The following is a 27,752-nucleotide window of genomic DNA, read 5'->3' as shown; positions in this document are numbered from 1 at the left end:
GTCTCATAAACAATACCACCAAACTAAGACAGAACTGCCAGAAGGACCACGTGACTAGGGGAAGCGCTGAGAAATATATTTTTTATGGTGAGATACGTCAGAGCGATATAAGCGGCCCACTGGTACGGTTTGATAATTAACTGTCAAACGAAATGGTTCTATACGTAAAGTAATATAACAGAGACATCCAGAGACGAATGAAAAGTCAAGCTACATACCGGGGCTCCCAGCAATTAACATTGATAATTAATAATGATGACTGCAGTGTGAATTTGCATTTATAAACTTAGAGAACCACCATACTTGGAATTTCGCTGTCGAGGAAATGATATGAAACATGACTATATTTGCACTTGAGATGTTTTGATTGTAGTTTTACAAACTGGTTACAAAGACTTACACGATTGAAGAATTAACACCTTTTTTCTTAAAATCTTAAGGCTATTTATCTGATTGTATGTTGACTTAACGGGTACGCTTTATCAGTAAAACACCACCTCTTCTGATAAAGCGATGCCCGAGGTGGCAAAAATTATAATGATATTGAAAAAGATCATTATTAATGAAAGTCTGCAAAATTTTATCCGATAACATAACACAGAGTAAGAAGCATGGACAAGTTTTTGAAAAATGGTTTAAGAATAATTGCATTAGTTTAGATGATTAATGCAAAATGACAATATTCCATTTCGTTCAGATTTACTACCAAAAATTTCAGATTTATTAAACATATATGTTATAATTTTTATTATTAATCCAAAAATAATGATTTACATGTTTTATGAGGATCATTCATCCCGTAATTGTAAATCAAATAAAATGTGTAAAAGCTCATTAATCAGATTCTATCTATATGCTTGAAATTGATTAATCTCTTCGAATGACACGTTTATAACTGATAAATCAAAATCAAAATTCAAATGCTATCTTATAATATAACCTTTCTTTGTATCATGCAATCACGTGTACCTACCTAGACCTATATAATCAGGGTTCATGCCTAATGAAATAATTAAACAATATTGCAGATAATCAAAAATATGCGGAATACTTATTATTGGATTCAATGTAAATAATTTGCATAATACACTAGTTTGTTATTACAACGCAGAACTCAGATTGCGGACGCTTACTTAAAGCAACATAAAGGATGTGTATATGATTTCAATTTCAGTCTTTTTACTTTAACACTAGACTCTTTCATCTCCCAAAATAATCCTTTTATTGCATGGTCTGATTTAAAACGACAAATTTTGTAATGGTATTTTTCACGAATATTTAAGAAATGAACTCAATGTCTACCCAAGTTATACTCGTATATTTACATTCTACTGTGTTTTTCCATTAAATTCCGTGATGTTTAAATGCCTCTAAATGCAACAAGTAGTCAAAGGTCAAATTGACGAGTTTTAATATGACGTCACAAACGTTGAACGCTGTAAACTGCAACGTCACAAGCGAAAATCAAACTTCACGCTTGTGGCTGTTACCGTGGCTCTTCCATTAATGTTAACTTACCCTTAGGATAAGATCGGAATTTTAAGGTATAATTCACATTTGCAGACAAGGCAAAAAGTTAAAAAATGTAAATATAAGCATTAAATCATGATTTTTTGAAGTATACACTCTCATAACTGCCGCGGTGTGTGCATACAAATTTTCATAACGCGCTAACGCGCGTTACTCAATTTGTATGCACACACTGCGGCAGTTATGAGAGTGTATACTTCAAAAAATCATGATTCAATGCTATAATAACCTGGGTTGGGGCAATTTACGCTTTATAATCCGCGAAGCGGATTATAAAAAAGCGTAAATTGCTCTAACCCAGGTTATACGAGTATAACTTGGGTAGATATTGAGTTCATTCCTTATAATTTAATTTTCTGGAATTTGCTGTACAAATTGAGTCCGTTTTACTTCTAAAAATGATATAAATCTGTTCAAAATTCAAACGTAACGTCAAGTGAATTAGTACGTTGGTGCATTGTGACGTGTCTTGTGACGTGCAAACCAGGTTATACAAATTTAACTAAATTTTTCTATCCAATCAAATGCCGCGTTACAACCAGAATTAAATTATTTCTTATTATCCTAACATTTGTATATTCGGACAAATATGGTAAGTAAATATTAATAAGGAACTTAGTATACTTATATGCTAGTGTATCAAAAGTGGACGGGGAACTACCACAATATACTCACCATGCATGATGGCAAATATTTCAATGACCAACAACTACGGATATCAAGAAATCATAAACAATTCATAGAAACATTAATCATATTTGCTTGGAAATAATTAAATGAATTCAATATTTATTAGTTTTATACGACATAAAGTGGTTAGGGCAGTTACGCCTTATAAACCGCGAAGCCAATTGGAAATGTCTAAAAAACTGGATTTTAAAGAGATCTGCTATGACCTTCACATTTGATATGAAACTTCATTTAAAGTTATTGCAGACCCTTTACCCAAAAAACTCTGTTTATAAGAGTTTGTGCCAGATAGGGCCAAGGAGAGAGTAAATATGCTCTGAATTTTGTTTTTCTTTGCGTGGTCTGATATGGCCTTGACCCTTAGCCTAGAAAATTCATTCAAAGTCACAGCACACTCTTTGACAAAATTTACTCTGTGGGTGGGGTATGGGCTAGATTGGACCAAGGGGAAAGAATATATGATCCGGACAAGGATTTTTCAGATAATGCCATGACCTTGACTTTAGACATAGAACTCGATTTAAGGTCACTGCATATTCTTTATCCAAAGACACTTTGTAGGTGAAGTATGAGCCATATTAGGCCAATGTAAGAATGAATGCAATGAAAAGCATAATAAGAAATAGCATACAATATAATTTAAGACAATTCAACAATAGATGTTTTCAAATATTGTATATCAGAAATATGATTTATTAATCTCCAAAAAATTGAAATCACGCATGCATAAGTTACAGGTGTATAAAATGACTTATGGGTCCAAGAGGTTGGGTACAAATTACTAATTTTCGAAATATATATGTAAACTTTGTATCATAAATGTCATATATGCACAATGTCACTATTATAAACAGTTACTTACATACTTGCTTATCGTTAAACATAATTCATTTCATGTATAACCGTTTGTTTATTGAAACATGTGCTTTACATACATGTATCTTCATTGATATTATTCAACAAAAGCTTCAAATCAAATATTCTTAATGCAAAAATACATTATCAGCGCTGATAATTATCCGAATATCTTTATACATGTACAACGAAAAACCACTTCACTGTGTACATGTCTAATTTCAATTCAGCTTGCTTTGCTTTTTTTATACACTTAACATACAGTTTTGGTACAGAAAGTACAAATGAACAGGTAGCCTTTCTACTTGTTTGAATTTCTTTATGATTTAGAAATAGAATGATGACCCTGCCGAATAAATCGATCTACGAACATGAATAAATACTCAACACCGAATTTAATAACACCTTTGGATACTGCAATTGTAACCTACGATCTCGGTTTAAGTAATATTACTAATTGCGGTCATTAAAGAATTCTGTTTAAAAAGTTGGCAAGGAATTGCCTTAAATCACAAGAAAATTAACATCATTTATAATATGCTGCTCGAGAGGTTTTAATTCTATTCATAGTAGTCTACACAATAAAAATAGTAAATAAAATATCTGTTTTTAACTTTTTATTCTGCATAGAAAATGAAGTTACGTTTGTATCATCCGCCAAAAAAATATTTTTATCATTTGTAATACATTGTTAGTCACTCACAAAAAGAATGACAAGACAGCCAAATACGCTTTACATGACAACACACAGATAGTAAACTGGTCTGTGGTATTTGTGTATAGTATACTTTCAGAACAAACACACATGAGTATATATAAAAAATATTTAGAGGCAGACCAAATATTTTTTTATTCAAAAATAAAAATTTTGCTACTTAAAAGAAATGTTATGAAAAACATAACAATGCCAACTTATTTTGAGTGTCTATTTTAGATACCGTTACATGTTTAAGCAAATTTTCCGTCGCATGTTTTTTCATATATTTCATAATGTTTGAAATACAATCTCATTTTACTTTTGTTACTTATGCATAACAAAATCTGTAAGGATGGGGATATAAAGTTTGCGCGATAGCAATTTAAAGTGAAATGATAAACAATGTTATTTAAATGTTCATTTGGCAATGATTGTGTCAAAGTTCTTTCGTTATCATTTTTTAAAATCCCGAGATCAGAATATTTTCATTTGTATGGGGACAATTGCAATTTTTTTAGGTAAAACATAGTTTCCTCCCTAAAAATTTATTTTTCCAAATGTTATATAATCAGACTAATAAAAATGATTAGTAAAATCAAAAGCAATTTTAAATGCACACTCTAAAAAGAGAAAGTACATTTTAATTTTTCTTTTATATATTAGAAAGAAGTATTACATTTAACGGCTTCATTTATTCGCTACAGGTACAAACATGACTTGTTGGCGCCAATATCATATGGAAATTAATAGCCTGCATTTAAAAAAGTGAGTACAAATTACACACATTGTCAAATCATTTCACTTATAATTTATAATTTAGCGTAAGGTGAAATATTTTGTATGGAGAAATTACTTCAGCACACGAAAATATTAAAAATTCACTTCTGAACAGTCGGAATATATACTTTACTATAATTGATGGTCTCTTGACAAAAACTTAAAGCATACAAGGAAATATACAACTGAACATTTTCCATAACTAAACGACAAACTGCACCGGAAGAAACTTGGGGCTCTTGGGAAGGGTTCCATAGATGGACAAATTCATTGTGTAAGATATCCGATCCATATTAGGACCTAACTTTGCTAACCTTGAACATCCATCATGTATTAAATACTCTTATATTAATTCAAAGCATTTTAGAGTTGAAAAAGTTTTACCAAGAGAATTTTTCAAAAATATTATTAACTAGTAATCAATTAATAAAAATTGGATTAATATTATGGTCTATGGAGACAGGCACATTTTTTAAAATAAAAAAGTAGATACTAAGAATATCAATAAATGCTTTGGTGGAAAGATGTATACAATCATTAGGAATACAAAAACTATTGAAAATAAATTTTATACTGTAAGTATGTTTTCAGAATTAATTTTTATAGAGTAAAAGCATTGGGGGGGATTCTTCAAGAAAAAGGAAAGGTCATTTATCAGGACACATTCCGCCCTTACATGTTGATACTTAAACATGTAAATTATGTCCAAGTATACTGAGTATTAAGCCCATGTAGATCTGTTATGCATTCAGATTCATTGAATCTGGGGCTATTATGCATCGGATACCTTAACGATCTCCGATCCTCAGCAATGTTTGATAACTATAAATTATCCGAATTTCTTTTTTTCATGCCATAAATCTGACTTTTATACCGAGAATTTTAATTAGTATTCAAGTATTAGTACTACATGTACCATCAACCACATAACTACATGCATGGCGTACTGGTTCCACGGAGAACTACTACTCATTTACATGTTGGTAAAGATGCACTGGTACTTTTTTGTTGTTGAAAAACTCAACTTGTTTGTTTATTTAATTGTACAAAACGCGGGAAAATTTGCAATAACTTTATGAAATGCATGGATACCAATTAATAATTTCTTTTTATTTTGTTTCTTTTAAAAGTTTGAATGAAAGAAAAATATCATTTTTATGATGAAAAAAATACTTTGAGACTGAGGACAAAATATTCTTTTTTATTAATCAAATGACTGGAAAGAGGATATTAATAACTCACGTGAGTGTTAAGTATCGCAGCCTTGTCAGTGGGCAAGTTCAAATTATTCTATGTTCATGATATTCAAATAAGAGTTACTTCCTTGAAAAAGGCTTTTTTGGTCAAATTTTATTTTTTCTGTTTTTATTATTCACAATGCTTTAGAAATGCATTTCTAATGATCAAATAAAATTTGAGAGTCAGTCATAGAGTTACAGGATACAAGGCTCACAATTCTTTGTCCTACGAACAAGGCTCGTGCCTTGTTTTTGTTTATATAGGTTACCAGTAAAAAAAAAATCAAGCTGATTTGCCTATCTTCATATTAATTTGAAGCATAGATAAACAGTTCCGAACGTTTAACTGATTCGTTTTTAGTCTAAAACTAGAATTTTCAAACATTCAGAATGTAAACAAAAGTTTTGTTTACATACATGTAGCAAAGAATTGTAAACTGTGCAACTCGCTGACAACTCAACGAATGACACTCAAATCTTGGTTGCCTATTAAAAGCTTTACTGAAGCAATTTCAGCATTAAAATCGGAAAAAATAATTTCTGACCAAAACTGTGACCATGCCCCTTGATTGCTAAACTACTAGTATTCACACTGAATAATCAAAGAAATAGATCTCTTCTCAAAACAGTAAATTACCCCCTCCCCTCCCCCAAATAAAAACTAAAACAAAATTAAAACAGAATTTAAATCAAAGGTTCTTTATTCTGTTGAAATTAGGTAGATATTTTTGTGATCAGTAAGTATACAAAATTGAGTCATAAACCAAAAATTGAGGTGTCCAGGTAGCGTAGTGGCCAATGCACTCGCTTTTCACCGCTGCGACCCGAGTTCGATCCCCGTGATCGACAGAGGTCGTATGTGATAGGGTATGGCGGTCGCCCGCTTGGACACGTGGGTTCTCTCCGGGTACTCCGGCTTCTTCCCACACCAATGACCCCCTCGCGCAAACATCCGTGCCAACGAGAGATATTAATATAAGTTGTAGAACTTGTTTATCAATCGTTGTAAAATAAATAAAGTTCAGTTCAGTTCAGTTCAGTTTAAAAATTGACTCAATATTCAATCACTATTCAAGTCATTGGCTACAATGACGATTAAGGGTCCTCCGCACCCTTGGGAAAAGTTTTGCATACATGCCCAAAATTCAAAATTCTTTAAAGATATGGAATAGATCAATTCATACATAACAAAATTAAAGCTATGTCTGATGGCCGCCATCTTTGAGAAAAAAAACCTTTAGACTTCTTACAGTATCCTTTGTACTTTGTAACTTTGTCATTTGACATTAAAAATCCGTTTCCATTGTGTATTTTGATTTCCCCAGGACGGGGCAACCCACACATCGAATTCGAAGAAATAAGTTAAATTCAAAGAGATATAATCACAGAACGCCTAAATATTTGGTTGCATAAAGAAGGGGAAAGTTGGGAAACAACTTTTGCAAGGTGTGGGTTGGACTATTCTAGTTCGTATTCACAATGTGACAAATACAACTCTTTTAAAACTCTTTTCGAAAAAACCCCACATGAACCAGGAATTAAGGGTCTTGATTTTCGCAATTCGATTAAAAGCCTCCTTGCTCGTCTTTATGATGTACTTAGTTTGCCGGCTAGAAATCTTTAATATGGTAAAAAGACTTTTTAGACCATAAATGTATTTCAACAATAAGACCAATGCACCCTCAGCCCCACCACAAAAACCAAGACCAATGAAACATGAATGTCAACTTTTGTTTAGACGACTCCATGTTTAGATACTACCTCTGGTCTTGGTATAAATAAATCACAAAACTGGCTCTCCAAAGTCATCATCATCATCATCATAATCATCATCATATTCTTATATGCTCGATATCAAAGAAGAACATTTCATAAGAATCGCTCATTGTTTACTTTATTGTAAATGGAACGCCCTTATATTAACCTCTGAACCAGGGGCTTGTATACTTATCTCGGTAGATGCTTTCCTGATTATTCCTGTTAAATAATTAGCGTTTGACTACTAAATATCAAGAAGTAGAGAAGAAAGGTCACTCGAGTCACTAAGGTGCCTTAAATTCAAAACTAGATTTGTAAAAAAAAGAAGTAGATAAATTGGTACTATTATAATGTATAAGTGCTCGGGTCTTTTAGATTCAACAATGAAATGAGGTATTTTCTTATATATATTGTATTATAATTTAAAATGTTGATAAACATATCCCCATAAGTCTATTCCTTTTCAAAAAACCACTACAATTAAATAACAATATAAAACGTACTTAAATTATTGTAATCAGATGGCTGACCCACATGAAATGGTATTAATTAGACACAAGTAATTAACACCTCGGCACAGTGTTGATCTAGACTGTACCACATTAACATCTTCTAGAATCTGTGACAAAACCGCTTCACTCAGGTCAAGAGGTAAACGAGATTTATGTTTCTCCAGAAATAATAATGGTCGTAAATGAAATTATTAATTCAATTAGGAAATAAAATTAATTAAAACATTGGTTTTTTGTTGTGAATATTGACATATTACAAACAGTCGTGATCGTCGTGACTTAACGGCTCTTGCATAACCACTCTAAATTCAGTGAAATAGAACTTGTTCTAGATTATTTCATTAACTTTATTTGAATTTCGATCTTTGTCTGTGGCATACTGGTATAGAATATTTTAAAAATCATTTTGAATGTGATTAAATCTTCTTTTTAAAAATGATCTTTTATTGAGTTGAATACAGAAATCATTTATTTATTGATCTCATGCTTTTGAAAACGTAATATTTTGAAGAAGATAAAGGTTTAAGAACAATGGTAGTGAACTATGTGCATTATAATATATATATAAAAAAAATAACAATACTACCCTCTTTCGTAAAATCTTCATTTCAGTAATATTTTATGTTTATAAAAAGTTGCATAAAATGTCAAACTTTATAAACGTACTATCTCTGACTGTTTTTTGTAAGATATTAACTACCTTCTTTTTTCAATAAATAAAATTTTTTGTGCACTTATTTAATCAATGCACGTGTTTAGTTTTATTTTACAAGCCAAAATCACACAAACCACACCTAATTTTCATAGTAAAGTAACTATTTATATTCTTGTTTTCTATTTATAAAGCCACACTGATTCTAAATTCGACAAATAGAATATTCCTGCTCGGTATATCCCTAATTAATATGTCATAAAAATATGACCGATAAGTGCATGCGGCATCTTACTGATATTCCTAACATCACCACATTTTATAACCAAAAATACAGCATGCAAATGGAATAACATCCCCATTCGAGGTTAAAAAATATTTATTTGTACATTGATTGAACACTCGCTTAAAGTTCATTTAACATACTTATTAAAATATCTATCAAATTAAGGCTGAGAAATGTTTTCATGCCTATTTTTTTTTCATGCAAATTGACAGTCAATTACACAGGGTATTTAAATTATTTTAAACATTTTTAATCCCAGAGACTACTTCATGTATTATATAATAAGGTTTATTTATATAAAGCAACAAAAAAAACTGTCATAAAAATTGAAACCCTAAAAATATAAAGGACTTTATAGATATACATTTTGTACTTTACAAATTGCTTGTTGAGCTGTTTTAACAATGAAGTGAATCGATATTAGATCATACCTTGATATGTGGGACTTGTGGAACAAATATTCATTGGTATCGTCTCTGACTTTTGATCATTTTTCTTTTTTATATAACTCAAATAATTTGCTATACTAACAACAGTCAACAAATTATTTAACTATCTAGTATGGTATCATTATCCTTATAAACATAAGCAAAATAAGCAAAGAACTCTTTCTTTTATATTGTTTATCTTAAGAATTCTAGGAACTATAAATTAATAGATATTACAAAGAACTCGTTGAACTTATTCTTTGTAGCAGATTAAGGTAATTGGTAATTGGTAGTTCCGGTGAAAGCGAAACAAGTTAGTCCTGGACTTTACGAGACATATTCTCTGGTTGTACGATGACAAAAGTACCGGAAGTGTAGGAGTGTAACAAAGGTGAAGAAGTATCCATTGAGTTGAAGCAAATTAAAGAACAATCAATGTAAAACAATTCTTAACTTGATCAAAGGTGAATGGTCTGATTTGTCTAAGAAAAAATGGTTTAGCCATGCAAAATAAATTAATGTTTGTGAACAGTCAACCTGAAAGGTCATGACCATAGTAACTTGAAACTTTGTCACCAACTGGAACTCACTACGTCCTTTTTACAATTACTTTAACAAAACCGGTTCATGCACACAGTGGCAACCTATTCATGCATAAACACCTCTTTTCAATTCTATAAACTATTTCATAAATAGATAAAAATCAAATTAAGGGGTCTGTATTTCTATTTAATAACTGACTCATGATAAACGTATGCATGATTTTTTTTATCAAAACTGAAATAAAAATTATTAAATTTTGTATTTTTTTTAAACGTATGACAGTAGTTGGCGAATCAATAGTTGAATTTATAATTATCAAGCAGAAGAAAATTTATCAATATATTCAAAATTGATGTGAATGTTTTTGCAAAATGTTCTTTGGGAAAAATGATGACACATCTGCATTTTACATGACCCCAACCATGTAAGTCAAGTTGTTTGAACTATGCAGACACACCTTTTTAATTCAAATTCAAATAGGAATGTAACACAATTCCTTCACCATGCTTCGTTGCATTACTTCTCCGTTTTTCGCAGATAGGTATGAGATACCTGATATCGTACTATGCATGCGATCTCATTCTGTATCGAGTTTTCTTTCTCACCTGCTAATTTTAGGAATAAACTTCACCGAAGTAAGAGAGGATCGGTTTTTTAAAATCGAATTTTAAGAATGAAAACTTTATAGACCAAAGCATAAAGCCTCATTTTAATTTATGCATTTTTAAAAATATTTTTTCATTCAAATAGCTTTCTTTCTTATTCACGTTTCGAAGTCGTTCAGGAGTTGTGTAATATGATGTCATCAATACTAAAGGTTATCTATGCTCACATAGTGTTTAAGTACTAGTATGTTTTATGATAAACAGAAAAAGCAAAAAAATATATCATTTTCAATCAAAAGAATTCCTAGAACTATTCAATTATTCGGCGTGGAACTGAATTCTAAACTATCAAATGCAAAATTCATAATCATTTATATTTTGAACTTTACTTTTTAAACTCAACATTTGTTATTCAATCTTTATCTCACAATTAAATGCTGCTGAAATGTTATTTTTTCAATTAGTGATTGACATTTTTCAGACTCTACGTGTATGTTTGTAATTATAAAAGAGACAGAAAGTTATGTCTCTAAAGACAAGCTTATCTGTAATAACAACATTGTGTAATTATGCACCATATCCGACTCATATGTAACAATTCTGTCTGTCGAATTGTTTTAACGCTTCCATCGAATTCAATGAAATCGGAATCCTTCGTCACTTGGTTTATTTCTTGGAATTGTATTTTGGTGGACCTTCGAGAATACAACACACCTTATCTTATACCATTGTACCCTCTACGCCAACATTCCACTACTCCGTTTGTACTGCACACAAATAGCGCAGTTCCAGACGAATTTCCTTGCACCGTACAAATCGCCCGGTCACCAAACGACATGTAGCCGTTTAATGATGCTTGTTAGTTCCCAAATTTATTTTCTAAATGAAACGGAAACAAGCACGTCTTGTGACCTACATGCATTAAGAATACAGTAGAATGTGAAGGAGTAGAGTAAGTTGAAGATGCATCAAATCATATCAAAGTAAAGAACAATCAATGCAGGTAATCTAAACCTGATCCAAGATGCATAGTTAGCCCTGCAAAACAAATATTTCTAGGTGAAGCGTCAATATGAAAGGCCATAGTTACTTGAGATGTTGTTCTTTCATGTATTTGATGTCAAACGGCTTACGAGTTCATTGTGACCTTTTATTAATGGCATTGAAATGTTCCCAGGGGGGCATTTCTTTGTAAATCTGCCAAAAAATAAAATTCCATTTTTAAAGTTTCGGTATCTGTGACAAAATATCCTGTTAATGAGTAATAACGTATGAGCAAAAACATGAACCTTTTTTAACTTAACTCATGGTAAACGTGTGCAAGAAATCAAAAATTATATTTCTTACAAAAATAAAATAACAAGAATACAATTAAAAGTTATTTAAAAAAAATAGTACGTCAGAACTCATGGAATATAAAGTTGAATTAACGATTATAAAATACATGTGAGAATATATTATTATACTCTTAATTGTAGTGGTTTGTACATGTAGATGGGTGTTGAAAAATGACAGAGCAGTATATATCCAGTGTATATCACCATGACCATCTTAGTCTTGTAGTTTAAACTCCCGAGACAATCCTCTGAAACATTAAGGTTAATATCCCGCTACCCCACACCATGCTTCGTCGCGTTACTTTCCCGTTTTAAGCATGCATGGGGATACCTGATACCACACTGCAGGTGACTAAACACGAGGTCGGGTTTTCCTTCCAACCTGTTAATCTGAGAGATTGACTTAACTAAAAATGAGAGAATTGGTTTTGACACCATTAAAGAAGAAAACTGCATGAAAACTATCTTAAAAAATTTAGTGCAAACATATATGGTATGATTTGGTTTTTTTTTTATCATAACATCTTTAATGTACGTTTGCTTTGGTGATTGGCGTTTAAAATTGTTATTTTATTTAAAACAATTAAATTATAAATGTTGAATTAAGTAACATTAAAATGAAACAACAAATATTTTATCAAAGTCAGATTAACTCTTCTGTACTAGATGCATACTTTATGCTCAACGGGACTTGAAACCAAATTTAAACTATGCCCTAACTGAGGCACCCTTCAATTTAAAAATTACTTTGGAAAGTTTGAAAAATTTAACAATAACTATAGGATTTTCAGATCATAGCTTATAACATCCTAATGAACGACACATTAATGAATTAAACGATGGTAAAAAATTGATGGGGAAAATGAGATCTCAAGGTAATGAATATGACAACAATGTATTTTAAGCCGTTACCTTTACATCCGTTGTAGCGACCCACTCCTACCGCGATTTTTATTATGAGATTGTTTTTCGCATGAAATTACATTTAACAATTTTTCTTTGATTTTTGAAAAATTCTAAGAGTTTAGAGTTTTTAAAAAATGCTTACATATAGCTTAGTATATATAAAAGCAAAACAAACACACCTTCGCAAAAAAAGCCCCAAAACGAAAAAAAAAACAACACAGCACATTTTTCATATTCCTATTTTGTAATAAAAACCACACACACACACACACACACACACACACACACACACACACACACACACACAGGTTATTTGATACAAAATCTAAAATGATTTTTAGGTTTAAGTTTGATTGCAATTACTTAGGGAGCTAATTAGTACACATGTCAGTTTATTTTGGACTCAAAAATTGACTTGGGAATCGTTAAGTCCAATAAAATCTTCGTATGGCAAGTAATGTATGTACAGATTGTCATCTATAGAAAACAGTTTCAGCATCACGCATTACAGAAAATGGACTTTGACTGAAATTAAACCTCTTTTAAGTTAAAAAAAATTAGCAATTATTAAAACTCAGGGGAATAAAACAAATTGTATAAACTCTTGACACATTATCTATGATTAAAACGCTGCATATTTATCATTGAAGTGTTTTTAACAGTAGGTTTATGCGTGCATCAAATCAAAGGATGTTTTAATTCTTAATAAATTGACAACAGAACATTTAATTTATCGTGTTTGCAGATTTAAATAATATACTGGTAATAATGCATAATTGTCGATCAAAATTATTTTATTTTTCATGTTTTACTCAACCATTCAGAGCATTTGATATTCAGTCAATGGAAATGCAAGTAAAGCTATCGATTTGCCGATTAACATGTAAAAATGAGGGACCTTCTTTTCTGTGACATACGATGTCACATTTGATAGGACTATTAAACACTGGAGAAGTTTTAAAGCATGTGCGTGTCAGGTAAAATTGTAAAATACTACATTTATGTGCTACTATTTACTCCAATACTTACTACAAAGGTTTTTTTTCTTTCAGTGACTGTAGAAATGCGATAAATAGCTGAATGTGGAAGTTTACATTATTACGTCATGTCTCGGAAAATCCTTTTTAATTATAGCATAGCACTGATAGGTATATTCAAGAGGGGTCGATTTCGATCTCGATCTACATACAAGTTAAAAATGGAAGTGTATTAGATATATACTGTCAATAAAACATTCATTACGCAAAGTTTATACAAGAGACCAACAGGCCTTTACGGTCACATGAGTATTATAGCCCATACGCGTTACATATACAGAAAAAAAGGTAAGTGCCAGTTAAAGAAGTTTATATTTTGCAAATCATTTTGTGAATGTAGTTGAAGAAAAAGATCCATATGAAACAATAAACATTGACTCTAATAAATGTCAAATAATAAACATATTAACAACGTGTTGTCGAAAAAAAAAACCCAATGAAAATATTGATCAATACAGGATATCAGTATCATCCTTCAAAACGAAATGATCACAAGTGGTGTAGGTAATCTTATCCATGTAAAAGACACCGATTGGAAATTTGTTTATGTCATAGTGGTCTGTGGAACCGTCATTACTATTGCCTGCCCAAACCAGGACACCCAGCGACGCAGGAGTCCTTGAATCGCTCGTTTTTCTTTCACCTTACAAACATCATATGGCCATCATTGAAATTCAGACAAAATCTGGATAATAGTCCCAGCTAACATGGTCTTAGGCAAACTGGAAGCGACAGTTGCGAGGTTCCACGGCCAAAGGTGGGAGGTACTGTTGGTATATTGACTTGTATTCCCGCATTGTAAAAAAGTGGTAAAAACATAAAAAATGGAAACTTCAGTTTTATTAACAATATTTCTTAAATGGACAATAAAGACAACCTTAAGATAAGTTAAAACATGAAAAGTTGGGAGCAATATAAATTTGACACGGTTAATTTCCCTGAATAACTAGAAAACCTGAGTACTAATAAATAATACAGGATTTGATTGTCGCTTTAGTCGCACACTAGCCAATTTCCCATGATCATCATTAAATGGTAAGGGTGCAAATGTGTTCTGCATGCTTCCAAAAGGTTTCGCTTCAGTTAAGAGAACTTTCTTGAAGCACTACATTTGAAGCAGGAGTGGGGTATGAAATCGTCCCTGCAACGATGACAATTCCGTATTATGAATTTTCGTGATGAATTATCATACAATTACAGACGGATTGACAGTTTCGTCGTAACCACTTCCATCTTTACTTTGTTTGAACATTTTTTGTCTCATACGATTTCCTTCATATTCAATCTACGCGTGTCCGTGCGACTTACTCTATTGGCACGGCGGAAATCAAGCGTGCCTTCTTTCCACTTCCGGTGAACATTTTTAAGTCTATTCTCAAATATTTGTTGAAGAATGGGCGTATCAGAACCGTTTCTTTCTCTAGAAGTTCTATGCATGCACAAATTTGTCTTTTGAATTGATCTATACTTTGAGCCAGGGGTGGGTTGGAGAGACTTTAGTTCCGTTTGTTCCGATTGCGTTGTCATGTCGTCATCATCGTAATCCGGAAGAGGAAAATCATCGTAGTCGGGCTCGGGCTCCCATCTATGTAATCGCTGAGCCTCGCTAACAACAAACCGGGCAAATTCCTCCTCCGTATGAACTTTTTTAAACCAATCGATTCTCGTGGTTGACATGAGATGGAGAAAGGTACCCCAGCGATGAATAAGCATGCTAAAGAATTGCAACACAATACACAGGGCGAAAATCGAAAGAAACACGAGGGAGAACGGTTCATATTTGTTGATGATGTAGAATTTTTTCAGCTTGTGTTCCATAGCCTGTAGCTGTAAAGTGATGATGATCCAGAGGAAGTTAATCATTCAGTAGATGAAAACGACGTTGTTCTTCAGGGAGATTAAATCCTGCTTGATCTTCTCTTTATGACTCTTGTCTTCGTCCAATGGGTGAAGATATTTCTTTATCATAAACTTCCAGAAATCGATTTCGCAATTCTCTAAGCGGGTAACAGGACCGTTGCCAAATATTTCCATAGTGGTCCAGTATGGGTTGTCGGGGTCGGGTTCCCATCCCTGGGGAACAACATCCTCAGTCTCTTTGGTAGTTGGTCGAGTTTTCTGAGATTGTTTTGACCTGGGATCGTTCCTTGACATCTGTTTCTGAAGAAAAAAACTATCTTCCGTTTGAACTTCTTCGGTTTTTGATTCAAATTCTACTTTACTATTGACATTCTTGCCCAATAAGATTTGAAATAGTTCCCGCGCGTCACTGATGAGACTCGTCAATCCATGGCGATTCAGTAAAGTCTTGCTTCCCTCCGTTTTCTTTTTCTCTTCTTGTTGAATTTTGAATTCTTCTTTCGTCAATTTTTTCGGCGTTTCTCGGGTTCCCCATGATACGTTGTTGAGGTTACACAAGTAATACACAGTCAGAAATACAAAAGTGGATGGCACGGTCAAGAAATACAGAAGACCGTTAACGAGACAAAAGATTTCTTGCAGATGAAGAACTCCAGCAAAAAAAAATATCGTCACCAGTCCACTTAAAAACACCACGTTAGGACTCCCAAAATTCTCAGTGACGATACTAATGATGGTTCCAATTGTTGCTATCATCATTACAACCGTGTATAAAGCTGTTATGACGGCCGCTGCTGTGATTTGGTGATCGCTTTTCATCGTCATACAGATGACTAGATACACAACGACGGGGAGGATACTGAGGAGGTAACCTTGCCAGATAGACAGATTCAACACAGAATGATATGACCCGGTGATCATCAGAATGACAGTGGAAGGAGCTAAGATGGTTGATGCCATCAGAACAAATAGGTACAGGACGTAAGGCCGGCTTATATTGTCATTAATTCGGACCGTGTCACGCCAGGACGACAGAAGGTCCATCATGTTTGCCAAGGTTGAAGGTGACCACCGACGACGCTGGTTAAAGAACTCGTTAAGTGTTTCCGGGGCAAAGGTCAAAGCATCAGCACCTGCGCAGTAATCGATTCTATGTCCTTGTTGAAGCATCAGCGTACAGAGCCATCGATCCTCGCCTATATTGAAACAAGTTAGGACCATTCAGAAAAGTTATGAATAATATAAACAAGATTGATCAATATTAAAATGTATTAAAGAACATCAAGGATTGGAGCATTGGAATAAAATATACCTTGCTCGAATTGGATGTAGTGTCTGGCTTCTGTTGGTTTTGTTGTGTACATCTTCATGACGTTATCGTCCATTAAAGCAGAACCTCTGAACAAACTAAAACATCCAGGACAACAAAGAACGCAGCCAAAAACGTGCTCGGCAGCCTTCTGCAGCCAATGACCAACCGCGTACTCAAACTGCTGGTACCACACCATAGGACCTAGAGTTAACGTTTCATATTCTTTCATACATCTCTTTCTTTCAACCACCAGAAATGTGAAACCATTCATATAGAATTAAAGATTGCTATTGCATTTATTTACCATCTATGTCTTACCCGAGCCAATAGGATGAATCCTTCCGCATACTGCTCCTACTGTCTTGTTCTTTTTCATCCTGTCAATCAGAAGACGGACAGATTCGGGTTTGAAATCAACATCCCCGTCCAGCGTCAACAGGAAGGTGTTTTCTGCCTGTTCATACTGTTCTGGAGTCATTCGCGTGAAGAGAGATCGGGGAGGGCGAGAGCGTTGGTCCTTTTTTCGGTTTTTAAGCTTGGTTCCTAAGCTCTCGTTGCATTCTTCAATATATTTGTCTGCTTCACTGGATCCAAAAAGTTTGTAGCCCAAAAGGTAATAGAGGTACATACACTGGAATTAGAGACAGAACAGATCTACTCAGACTTGATCAATCATAATGGGAATCATAATCTTTGTTGTGGCTCACCACTATAGAAAACAAGAGGCCCAGGGACCACAATACTCACCTGAGTAACATAAGTCATAATTCATAATCAGCTAGTGGCAGCGTTAGGATTCAAAGACAGGCTATGCAGTCTAATACAAACAATGGAATCTCAGTTAACAGTGTCAATCTATTTGATTCAGCTAATTACAAACCATGAACAAAGTAATGTTAGCGTATTTATTCTAGTATAATTTAGAAGATTTTGATTCCGACCTTAACTTCACAGATTGATATAAAATGTGTCTTAAAATATTTCTAACATATCAATGCATTTATTTAAGAAAGAAAAAAACTCACTGGTTCTGGTTCTGAAGATGATAAAAATGTAAAATTGTACGACGACAAGAACAACGACAGACGATGAACAAATTTTAATCAAAGACGATACGATTCACAACAAGCCATCAATAGTCATTCAAAGCAGATGTCCGATATAAAGTAAGCATATTTATTAATACACGTCCTTTCACATACCTGTGACCAACGTTTCCTGTGTCTCATTTTGTTTTTATCTTTCAAGTGTACAACCATGTGTGTATGTCCAGGCATTATCAAAGTCAGGCGTCCCCCGTAAGGTGTCACTGTCTTCTCAGGAGGGTGGACGGTAATTGGTACTTTTACTACTGACCTGTTCAATGGTACAAATATAATCAAAACACCCACAGGCACAAACACATAATTTTTGGGTTTACTTCCATTTAATTTCAAGTTTTACCTGGCCGCGTCCTCCATACAATCAATATACTGGCGGACGAACATGTTTGGAACCCATTTATCCACCTTTTCATCCAATTCAAAAGCATCGTCGAAAATGACATGCACTGCAAAATATTTTTAAATGAAAGAAAAGGGGAGCAAGCTCACTACCCAAGCTTCCCTAATACTTGACAAAGAACATAATAAACGGCAAGGTATGCATTAAATGCACAAAATAATTTGATAAACGGCATAACTTAAAAAAGTCCTGAAAATATGCACATCTATTCATTTGTCCTTGAAGGACCGAAATTTTAAGCAAAATAATGGAATATGAATTTTTAAGGTAATATATGCACATCTGCACAGAGTTTCCACAATGCCTACATGATTTTACTAAATTCCATTGAGCGGTGTAAAAGGAGTTTTCTAAGTTCAAAAGGGCCGAAATCACCCCCAAAATAATGGAATTTGAATTTCCTTGTAATATGCACCTAAATATCTACAAAGTTTTACAAAATTTCGCACAGCGTTTAAGAGGAGATGCGCTATCAAAAACAGGACTGACTGACTGACAAATGGACCAGTTTAAAACATTATACGTTATCAAAATTTAACAATGTTTGCAAGTAACATGAAACTTTTATGAATTTAATAAATAATTCAAATAGTCGCAGTTGATTTGCGTCAAAGAATTTACTTACATTCTAAATCATAGAAGTCTGGGTCATAAATTTTGAACTTTTCCTGCGCAAGTTTGCTTGCACAATGAACGTAATCCAGTCTGCAATGACACCAATTTTATAAAAGCATTTATACATAACATGTATTTCATTTAAAAACTTTTTACATAGATATGCACATATAATGCTAATGATACCTAAATAATGATTTCAACAATTGGGTCATCTCCTGTCGGGTTTCGTGCCACATTGTAGCGCATGCGTACACCTGTGGAGTGACGTTTGCTGTGCTGTATACGTCATCAGTGTCCTCGCCTACATAGCGGGAAGTATAAAAGCCGGTCAGTTTGACCTCCTTATCATTACGACGGCGTCGAAGAGTCAAGGTAAAGTCCAAAAAGATGCCTTCGAAATGTGGAGTTACGAAAAGTCTACAAAGGAAAATTTGTCATAAATTAAAACACCTTTCTATGTAGAAAATGATGTAATTTGCCATCTGAAAATTTACTTCAGGTCGCGGATTAAAAATTTTGCGCCCATTACGCAGGGTATTGCGCATAACTGTCGTAAAAACAAATGCAGATTACAATGGTCAAATATGTAGAATATCATACAACGTTTTTAATTTTGAATATCATAAAAATATTTTAGTGAAATGAATCCTTAGAATAATGAACAGAAGTATTTTAATTATTTTGCCGCTTCTTCGAAGATGGAAGTTATCCTCGTCGGAGTCAGGGTCTTACGATAACGTCAGTTGAGACTTTGACGTAGCAATTGACAAAAGTAAACGTCGTGCATTCTTCATTGCAGCGTCAATAATTAAAATTGAAAATATAATTTGCAAAATAATAACATATGCGCAATCTTTTCATGTCTTGTGCGAGTGGAAATGCACTTTTTTTTATCTATTACAAATAAAATGAAATTTGATTCGTAAACATCATTTTATTCTGTACAATTTTATTTGTAAAATGGCTGGCAATACACGTTTATATGACCAAACTATGAGGGCGGATAGCATAAAAACTATTGGGTCAATGTTGTTTTAATTTTGCAAAAAGTTTACCTATACGATAACTTTCCATTGCTGAAAATTAATAAAGAAATCGTTATTTGTAATTTTTTTTTACATATTATATTGAAAATGATAACCCCCTTTTTTCTATATTAACCTATATAGAATAACGGAGATGATTTGAACAAACGACCAAATATAAGCGCGGTAAACGAAAAAATAATCCGATCAGTTTACTTTATAGTATGCATATAGTATATTCATAAGTTGACATTTTCCCCCCAGACTCCTAATGAAAAAAAAGAATTATGATATATTTTTATTTATCGACTTACTTTTCAATTTCGGCCATTCTCTCGCTTTGTGGAAACCAGATATGAGAGACTGTGATGCAGTAAGACAACCAGACCAATATGGCGCAAATAATTGGAATCATGAGTGAGTAAAGATCTGTTGATTTCGGACAAAACCACCCGCCTGTGTGCCAGATTGGAAGAAAGTCGAACTCACACTGGAAGAATATAAAAAGCAAGGATACTGCAGGACCTATCACCAGTGGAAAAGAGAATGCCGTTCTCTGCATGTGCAATTTGCACGCTAGACCAGCTAGGTATGTGCAAACTATCCCAGAGCCCATTTTTATAAAGAGCAAGCTGTACGATACTCCTATTTCTTCCGCTTTTGATGAGTACTTGCTGGTTGTTGCGTTGAATTCGTCGGTGCCAAGGACAACAAGGATTGTGTTATCGGTGATCAGTCGTGCCATCAGGATTGCCAAGCCTATTTTAAAAGGCGCTATTAAAAAATAGGACGTTTCTCTGACGTTCTGTAGAATAGACCGCCAGTGTTTGAATGGGATGGTGATACGCCCGAACACGGCCCATTCTCCAGAAACGTAGTTCTCCCACCAACCGCTTGATAACAATATCAAGGACAGCGGCATCTCCCATTCACAGGTCTGGTTCAAGGTCACGCATGTTTTTAAAGTCGTTGTTTCGTTGTAAGCTTCAATGATGGAATAGTTTCCTGGCATTATGAAGTTGCCGACGGAAAAGAACGGAATGGCAGAGATTTGGACTAGAAATGCTGCTATGTTAAATATGATAGCCACAATCTTACTCATGCGGAGATTCGGCCTCTTCTCGTGATTTATGACCTTTAATAGACTCGGAATCTGGCAAACTGCAAACGTTACAGTTAAACCTCTGAAAAAGTCAGTGGATGGTATTACTCGAAACAGTAAGAGACACATTCCGAATGTCTGTAATCCCTCTATCACCAAAAGCTGAAAAACAAGATGACCTAGGGTTAAAGGTCGGATTTTAAATTTTTTTTCAAATAAACTTTCTTTGAATCTTATCCATATCAAAATGAAATCGAACATAATCAATTGTTGAGCGATATAAATATTGCCGTGCTTTTGAATCATAGTACTTACAACAAAAAACGTTTGCATGGATGGCCATTCTTTTCTACCGAACAAAATCTTCATGAATGCCATAAACCAATTGAATGCAATAGGTCCACAGAGACAAATAAGCAATGAAAATAAATGATGACCTCTCGTTTGCTCACCCTACAATTAGTTCAAATACGTAAAGAATTAGGCTGAAGTAATGCAAAAATCCAGAATAAAATGAAAGATAAAAAACAAAGTGGTGGTCATACTTTATTAATCCCTAAAGTTAACATCAGAAGCAAGAGCTTGCTGGCAACGATGCAAGCGATGATGATGACGACGAAGAAGAAGTAGAGAAACAGACGAATCCCCTTCAAGATCTCCTTGAAGAAGTAATCCTCATCAAACTCCCTCTCTGATAATTGGAAAATATCGTACGGACGCCTGAATGATAAAAAATTCTGTAAGAGAACGCCAATGATTCATTTCTACAATAAAAATAGAGTTAATGGACTGGGGCCCGTTTCACAAAGATTTCCTAAGATGTTTCCTAAGATAGAACTTAAGATATGTCTAAGTTATAACTTCGGAAGTTCCTAAGATTTGTCATAGCTGTTTCACAAAACTTTCTTAGCGTAACGCAGTTGACTAAGTCTTATCTTAAGATACATTGTAAGCCACTTTTAAATCATTTTGTTAATTCCTAACATTTATCGATCATGTTAATTCTTTTCAATATGGCACGGTTTAAACTTTCTAAGAAAACGTAAAACCGCATTCCCTGATTCACCTAGACACAAATTAGAAAAAAAAGTTAAAACGTGTAAATAGAGTGCAAATAGTGTAGTGCCAATGTGCATGTCCTGAAATTTTGTATAATATTTTACCTTCACGTGCATACACGAGTAGATAAAAATAACGTAATAAAACCGTATATTCTTTGAAAACGTTTTTTTTTTTAATTTGAGAGATCGCAGTATATTTCTTGTTTTTTGCTACATGTACATATCATTCTTGACAGCATGAATCATTTGAAAACATTTGTCACAGCTAGAATTTCTGTTATTCTTTATAAATGACCGAGTGCATTTTTTTGTCCAGTTTATCCATTGTAAATAGTCCGCGTTAACAAATACAGATATGCTTAATCCTAAATTATAAATACCCGTTGAGATATCCAAATATTATGACTTTACTATATCTTACGGTATATTTCAAAATGGAATACAATACTCACATGCAGTGACAAGTAGGATTTAGAATGGAAAGATGTGGAACTTTTAAACTAAGTTTAATGTAATGCGTGTTTTCTTGTAATGGTTGATATACGAAAAGGGTTTTTTAACAAAAGGAAACATGGCAAATAAATGCATCTTGGCTGATAGAGGAAGAGAGGATAAAAGGCAACAATTTCTTAATGAAACAGCAATCCTAAGGATGATTTAGCATCGACATACCTACACCATTTGCCGGTCATTCCAACCCCAAATCCAAAGAAAACACCTAAAATTTCTTTCGTAAAAGAAGAGCTTATTTGGTGGATGGATAGGACAAATCATCCAGTCATTCTGTATTTGAGTTTTATTTAGTATTTATTCCCATTTTTATAGAACTACTTAAAGGGGCATGGTCACGATTTTGGTCAAATTTTATTTTTCTGTTTTTATTATTTACAATGCTTTGGAAATGCATTTCTAATGATCCAAAGAATTTTGAGAGTCAGTCGTAGAGTTATAAGCAAGATACAGGGCTCACAACTCTTTGTAATGTAAACAAGGCTCGTGCCCTGTTTTTGTTTACATATGTTAAATATACCTGTAAAAATCTTTTTCAAACTAATTTGTCTATGTTCTTATTCATTTTAAGCATAAATAAACAGTTCCTAACGTTTAACGCATTATTTTTGGTCTAAAACTGGAGTTTTCAATTTAACATTCAAAATGTAAACAAAGGCTTTGATTACATAGCAAAGAATTGTAAGCTCCGTAACTCGCTTATAACATAACAAATGACACTCAAATTTTGGTTGCCCATTAAAAATGCCTTACTGAAGCATTGTAAATATTAAAATCGGAGAAATAATTTTTTACCAAAATCGTGACCATGCCCCTTTAAGATATCAGTGATTCTCGGGCATGACTAATTTCATTATCATCAGCGCACTAGCTACAATGTATAACAATACCCGCTACCCATTTGCACGTGCGACCAGATAATCTTTAAAAAATGTTAAAATTAAAAGTCTACACGAAAAAAATTAATTGAAGAAATATATGTTTATTTTGATAATTCTAAAGTTTTCAGTTAAGAAGTAAAGTGAACAAGTCCTAATGATTTGTTTTTTCTTGTAATTTTGTTCAACTTTAATGTGCATGTAATTCGTTTCATTATAAAAGAAATAGTCGCCATGTTAAATTAATCCTTAGACATCGATTTACCTGTCTTAAAGTTAAAACATAACTTAAGAATTTCATAAGATAAGACTGGAATAGTGAAAGGGATAAGTAATGAACTTAGGAAAAGTTCATTCCTAAGATATAACTTAGTCCTATGTATGCTTTGTGAAACAGGCCCCTGGATCTTTAAAAAAAATTGTTGTATGGACGCTTAAGTGTATTAAAATATTTTTTTATCTAAAAAATGCAAATGAAGTGCTTGTAAAAGAAAAAAGATATGGATAATGGTATCGTATACAGGTTTGAGTACACACCCTTGTTCTGCCTCTGGCTTGTCTTTTTCGATCACAGTCGATTGGTTCGAACTTCGTGAATCTTCGGTAAACTGTTTTTGAACTCCTTCCTTCTTTTTCATACTGACACATCCGCTATACTTGGACTACGACCTGAATATTTTGTATGATAGTCACGTGGTATGTTATAATTTTTGTCGATGATAAACTAATAGAGAATATTGTTTAGAAACCTTTTTGATTTGATTAAATCCTCCATTAAAAAATTAACTTTCCCGAGTTGAATAAAGAGCTAACAAAATTTCACGATCTCAAACTTGCTAAAGCAAACGTAACATTTTGAAAAAAAAAATGTTTATAGAGCAATGGTAGGGAACTTTGTACGTTATTATATTTAACAACCACAAATTGATAAATATTCAACCTGCTGTCTCCATGTATGTCGTAAAATTTAGATGTTTTAAGCCGGGCTCTGCTGAAAGCAGAGTCCTGGCTGTAGGCAGGCAAATCGCCAATGTTACTATAAATAGCACAACTTCAAAAGTAAACAAAAAACCAAACAGTGTCAAAGTAAAAGCTTCCGCTATACCAAATAGTTACACGAAGAGCCACGTTTTGTCAAAGGTGTTGGCATTTTGTTTCTTTGTTTTTAAATTTCGAGAGAATTGTCTATCTTTTTTAGTTTTCTTATTAATAACGTGTTTTTAAAACATTACTATGCATTTTGGACACATACAATGCGCATGATTTTCCTGGAACTACTTTGCTGCGCGTTGAAGAAATTGGGATTAAATATATGACGTTTGTTGCAAAATTCAAGGCAGCAACTGTTGAAATTTTTTCTACTAGACAAATTTTTAGCCGGGCTCTGCTGAAAGCAGAGTCCTGGCTATAGGCAGGCAAATCGCCAATGTTACTATAAATAGCACAACTTCAAAAGTAAACAAAAAACCAAAAAGCGTCAAGGTAAAGCTTCCGCTGTACCAAATAGTTACTCTAAGAGCCACGTTTTGTCAAAAGTGTTGGCATTTTGTTTCTTTTTTTTAAATTTCGAGAGAATTGTCTATCTTTTTTTTTTAGTTTTCTTATTAATAACGTGTTTTTAAAACATTACTATGCATTTTGGACACATACAATGCGCATGAATTTCCATGAACTACTTTGCTGCGCGATGAAGAAATGGGGATTGAATATATAATGCTTGTTGCGAAATTCAAGGCAACTGTTGAACTTTTTAACTTCTACTAGACAGAAATATTTTTTGTTTATAGCCGCTTACAAAATTTGGTCGCTCTCTGATGCTTTGCCGACATTAAAAGCATGAGAGAGAGAGAGAGAGAGAAAGAGAAAGAGAGATTTTCAGTCTTTACTACACAATATGCATAAAGACACGCCAAAAGAGCCCGGCTTTCAGTACTTTGATTTTTAAAGTAGTTGCATATTGTGAAAATTTATGAATGTACTATTTCTTATTGATTTTGTAAAATAATAGCCTAATTCATTTGTCTTTAAATGAAAATATTTGTTCACTTATTTAAGTAAGGCACGTTATTTTATTTTACAGGCCGAGATTACACGCGCGTGTTCGCGCCGTTTCTAACGCAGCATTTGCATATTTTGTTTTTGTAAAATACAACCACTTTTGAGTTTGAAATAAAATAATATTCATCACTCATCCAAAGTGCTATAAACGTGGAAGGAATATAAAAATTATATTTCGTTCAAAAATAAAATTATAAAACTAATTCATTTAAAAGTTGTTTTAAAAATAGTAGGACAGTATAAATTATAAGAAAACATAAAAATATTCTGTATATTGAAGCAGTTTGTAATTGGTTCTTGAAAAATGATAGAACTTTGCAGTTTTAATCACCGTGACCGTGGAAATTTAACATCTGACACAATAAGGTTCCTATCACGCTATCCCATGCTTCGTCGCGCTACTTTCCCGTTTTAAACAGTTGCATGGGATACCCGATACCTCACACCGCAGCTGATTCTCTTGATGTCGAGTCTTCTTACCCATCTGTTGAATTGAGGGATTGGCTTAAATGAAAATGAGAGAGGATCAGTTTTTCACACTATTACTGAATTACACTGAATGGAAATTATTTACATAAAGAGGTACAACACCTTTCCTCATTATTTTGCCTACAGCCATGATTGAACAGAAATTATCTTTTACTAAAAATAGATACAAGTACCTGATGCAATATGATTTTTGAAATGTTATAATAGTTGTCTGTAATCACTGATTTTTCATAACTTCAGAAAAACTATATCAAGAAATAATCATACATAAAACTAAATATAATGTGGGAATACATAAAGTCAGTGGATATTCTGAACTGCCATTACTTCCAGCAAAATGCCATGTATAATACAATCATATTAATTAAGTGGAAACATGGGTTTTTTAAATGATCAAAAAAGAAAATCGTATAATTGAATACCCTCATTTCATTTTTAGCACACAGAATTTATAAATTTAAGATGCATTGTCGGGTACATTCCATAGAAGAAACAAATAACAATATTTTGAGCCATGTAAAGGCATCTACTCTATTCTATGCTTCTGTTTGAAAAAGTCTTAACTCATACGCAGTCTATAGAATTTTCCAAAATTTTGTAAAATCAATTTAGAGAATCTACTTCCATATACATTTTGTATATATATATATATTCTATATTTTGTTGATGTTATTTCTGTTTTTGTTTTATTTGATATACAACTGATATAATGAATAAATCTATTTAAAAAAAAATGTATAATATAATCAACAGTGAAGTATTATTGAATTATAGAAAAGATATGGTTAATAAATTGGGTGTGCTTGTTCTCAGGATCAAAAGAACTTAAAGAAAAATCTAGCAGATTAGGTTCATCTCATTTAAACTTTCTATTCTTATCATGTTTTAAGTGAAAAGAAAACAATATATACTACCTGGTTGAATCAATCCAGCGACTGCAAAATCAAAAGACCTACACGTTACCACTAGGCACTGTACACAACAAAGTTATTAAAAGTTTTATATAGCTATACATGTACATGAATGTATGAGAAAAGTCACTAAATGAAATAATTCACAGTAAGAAAACAATGTCAAACCAAAATTAATTCGATGTAAATGAATATCAGAGTACCTGTAGATCATAATTTCTAATCGGATGTCTTTGGTTTAAAGTGGTTGAAATACTCAAATATCTAATTTTTTATCGCGCACTACATGTAACTATTTTCCTTTATACCCCTAACAACATCCACATATTTCTAATGAGCTTGTGTAAGATTACTCTTTTAACATGCAACTGTGTGATTTGCGTTTCTTTGAATACATTTAAACTAAATTTGCATAATAAAGAAAATGCCTCAAATGTTTCAAAAGCGCTATCCTGTAGGCAAATTTATGGTCCCTCATCCAAGCATACAAGTACGGTTCGGGGTGTGAAGGATGAGACATTCTATGTATGAGTCTGAGGCTCAAGGGGGTATCATATATCCACTCTATTATTGT

The 27,752-nt window shown here is 33.1% G+C and overlaps 1 pseudogene; it reads right to left on the bottom strand.

Annotated features, from left to right (window-relative positions):
- Positions 1-14,151: 14,151 nt before the first annotated feature.
- LOC128175308 (chitin synthase chs-2-like) lies at positions 14,152-21,986 on the bottom strand (annotated as a pseudogene).
- Positions 21,987-27,752: the final 5,766 nt, after the last annotated feature.

The sequence above is a fragment of the Crassostrea angulata genome, chromosome 3, assembly GCF_025612915.1.
Source record: "Crassostrea angulata isolate pt1a10 chromosome 3, ASM2561291v2, whole genome shotgun sequence".
In the NCBI taxonomy this organism is placed as follows: Eukaryota; Metazoa; Mollusca; class Bivalvia; order Ostreida; family Ostreidae; genus Magallana; species Magallana angulata.
This window is presented reverse-complemented; position numbering and strand designations above follow the sequence as displayed.